At 31.0% G+C, this 3,794-nt stretch overlaps 1 pseudogene; it reads right to left on the bottom strand.

Annotated features, from left to right (window-relative positions):
* LOC143232786 (DNA polymerase epsilon catalytic subunit A-like) overlaps positions 1-2,744 on the bottom strand; it is a 15,261-nt pseudogene extending 12,517 nt beyond the window's left edge.
* Between the last annotated feature and the right edge of the window lie 1,050 nt (positions 2,745-3,794).

The raw sequence follows: 3,794 nt of genomic DNA, 5'->3' as shown, positions 1-3,794 counted from the left end.
TAATAATATGTACATGAATTATTTATATATTGTTTTTTTTTAGAAAAGAAACAGTGTAATATTTAATGAATGAGCATGACTTTGTGTTATCAACGCTCTGCCACAGTGACTCAACGGTAAGTCTGTAAGTTTATAACGCTAAAATCCGTATTTTAATGCTTGTGATGAACACAACATTAAAACCCCATTGTTAGCTATGCTTTTAACTACAAACAAATAAGATCAACACCTTATTGTTATATAAAATAATATAAGTAAACAAAGGCTTCTAAAAAAAACAACAACGAACTTCTATTTCGACAACGATACTTCATTTAGGGTTCAATTTTCTTATAAATGTTCAATTATTTCTTAAGCTATGTTTTAAAGTAAAAGAAGGCTAAATAAGAAATAAAAATGTGTGCTGATAGTACTGTATCAATAATTGTTAACTTTTGTAGTTTTTGATTAACAACACCTAAGACCTTATTCCAAAGTAACAATGACACTATTGTTTTTATCAAACTGTAGATGGTTCCAATTCAATAATGTTAAAACAGATAGAATAAGTTAACAATGTAAATAGTAAGTAACTTGAATGTCTTTATTAGTGATTTCAGTCTTTAATTAAAATGTTTACACGTCGTAAACCATTTTAATTTCTTTTTAAATAACATAACGTACTTGAATACTATCTTGTCTGTCCCTATGTGAAGGGAAAGATGCATTACATCCGATGTTCCTTTTCATGAATATCGTATTTTTATGTTTTCATCATTTGAAACTTGGCAGCATAAGAAGTATTCTCATTTGTGGCTGACACTTATAAACCGTAAAACAGGAACATTGTAGCTAAGAGCGTATCGCCCCTGTGTTACTTATTAAATTAACAAGTCATACAAGTGAGCATTTTATGTTTCTTACACGGCAAATGTTTCACTTGAAACTTTGAACATGTAATTAACGGGAAGAAAACGTTGCTAATGATTCAATAATTCAATTTAATTAATTATTTTAACCACGTGATGCTCTTATAAACGCTGAAAAAGAAGAGAAATTATAGTTTACTCAATTTCTCGCGGTTTGTTTGTTGTTAAACAATGGTGTAACTGTGCTCTGTCCACCACGGGTATCGAAATGTGGTTTCCAGCGCTGTAAGTCTGCAGTAAAACAAGATAAAACCAAAATGAAAACTACTAATGAAGCATCACGTGGTGACCTAAGCTGAAGACATACTACCAGAATAAAATTACGCTTCTTTGAGTTTGCAGTTAAAATTGTGCTATGGCTTTAATTAAATGGTGTTAAAACAAGTAATATATGTAACCTAGTGGTTTTATTACTGATTTCCTACCCCATTCATCATAATGTCTGCAACATATACTAAACAATTTTAAAATGTATTTTTCAAACATGGTTTAACGACTTTAGTACCAAAATAGTTTATTTATATAACTGTTGATAGTAATTACATAAGGTCAAATTACTTGAAGATTATATCTAGTTTGTCCTACTTGCAGACCGTAAAGAAACATGTTTGATGTAGATGTGTTCGTTGAAATGTTTCAAGGTTTTAAACCATAATAAATTTGCTATATGTGTGTTATATACAACTTGTCACATTTAGTAATAAAAAGATGAACTACAGTAGGATCATTTCTTTTATGTTATGTGCAATCGTCGGGTTCATCTTCATACAGAAAATAAATAAAATAATAGGCTTGTTACTGATGTATTGGACCGAGTTTTTCACAGTGAGATGTGACAAACAAAGAGATGGCATATAGAATTATGTTATATGCACTGTACAGAGTACACATATAAAATATTTTGTACCAACTCTCTAATAGTATTTTCTAGAATACATTGCAACTGACGATTATATATTTATTTGTCTACTAAAGTTGTTGATGTTACATAATATTTTAGATATCCACTAGCATCTCGAATATGCAATGATGCCCTGCCATCTAGCGTCAATAAGTGGAATTATATAATTCTCCACTGTTATCACAATTTCTCAAATCATGGATAAAACAGACTAAAAGTTCGTTTCAAATACTACTATAATCAATACGTATGGCAATAAAACCACAAAGTTAAAGTTATGGAGCTATGCTCTGAAGAATAAATATATAAGATATAATTTATACTGACTGAAAACAAAATATTTTATAAAATATATTTCGAAATTCCAATTATATTTAAACTTCAAAACATCAATATCACTTTCAAAGAATAGAACAGTCACTTAAGAACACGATACTTACACTTTATAGCTAGAACTAAACCTACTAAACTGTTAAAAACCCATTAGATACGACAGAATTTAATCAAGTAATAGCACTACCAATACTTCCTAAAACCGATATTTCATTATTTGTAACTAAGTTTACATGTTCCAGTTTTTATATTATATAAGAGATGTGGACACTTTTAATAATATGCTTTAAAGGCATGAAAGATATTCTGTGAAACTTTTATAAGTTGCTATTTTTGCTAGCTCTTTCTTTCATTTATCAATATGTACAAGCACAAGAAGTACTACAACACCATTAATTTGAAAAGACGAGATCTTTTATCTGTATGTTATTATATTTAATCTATATAAAAGTCAGTGTGCGTCACATAACTCTTGATTTCTCGAAGTAGGAGGAGTTATAAAACTCAAAATGGATTTATCTAGACAGAATAGTTCGATTACTGTCTGCCTATTACGATTTTAGTGACAGATGTACAAGGGAACCGTGAGGAGGAGGTGCCATGAATCCTTATAAGTGTAGTGAGTGTTAGTATAATAAGCTTGAAGTAAAGACGTAGTGTGGGATTACTTAGCCGAGATCCAAATGCATAAAATTTATCATGAAAGTAAAAATATCAATATAATTTTAAACTTATATCGTTCTTGAATTAAACCATTTTATGTTATATCACCAACGTTATTAATAAAAATAAACGTTTTTAATCAAAGAAGATCTAGATTAAGAAATCAACAAATACTTTTTCCAGTTTTGTTGTCTATACATTTCATTTTGTTCTTTCAGTACATAAAGTGACAACAATTTTAGGTTACTAGCGAAAGTACGACTTCTCTTGGATCATTGGTTGATATATTCTAGATAACTATGACAGTATGTGTATTCTGAACCTCTATTAGAATCCAGCTGGTGGATATAGTCTTCAACTCGAAGCTTCTTTTGGTTTATGTGAATGAATCGCAGTCTTTCTGTTTTAATTTTGGCATACATTACGAGTTTACTTACAGGGGTGTAAGGGGGGTTGTGAAACCTTTGTGTAGTGAATATTGGTACGATTTAAAATTTGTTTGTTCGTTTGAATTGCGCGCAAAGCTACATGAGGGCTATCTGCGCTATCCGTCCCTAATTTAACAATGTAAGCCTAGAGTGAAGGCAGCTAGTCATAACCACCCAACACCAACTCTTGAGCTACTCTTTTACCAACAAATAGTTGAACTTACCATTATATTTTAACACCCCCACAGTTGAAAGAGTAAACATGTTTTGATGTGACAGTGATCCAAACCCACAACTCTCAGCTTACGAGTCAAGCGCCCTATCCATCATTTACCAATGTTTGACTACCTCGACTGCACTTTTCTGTCTCTTCGTTGGTCAAGCTTGATTTCGTAAAATGTATTTCAGTAAATTATGAAATATGAGGCTAGGTTATACTGTGGGGTGGGGACGATAGTACTTGTTCCGTCATTTTGAACAAGATATACGCTAGTACATTACATAATGACCAGAGATGGACATGTGGCTTTGCTCAATTTCCTTTTTTTGTGTATTATTCTA

Source organism: Tachypleus tridentatus, chromosome 1, assembly GCF_004210375.1.
Source record: "Tachypleus tridentatus isolate NWPU-2018 chromosome 1, ASM421037v1, whole genome shotgun sequence".
NCBI classification, from domain to species: domain Eukaryota; kingdom Metazoa; phylum Arthropoda; class Merostomata; order Xiphosura; family Limulidae; genus Tachypleus; species Tachypleus tridentatus.
Note: the sequence above shows the minus strand (reverse complement) of the source record. Positions and strands in the feature narration are given on the sequence as shown.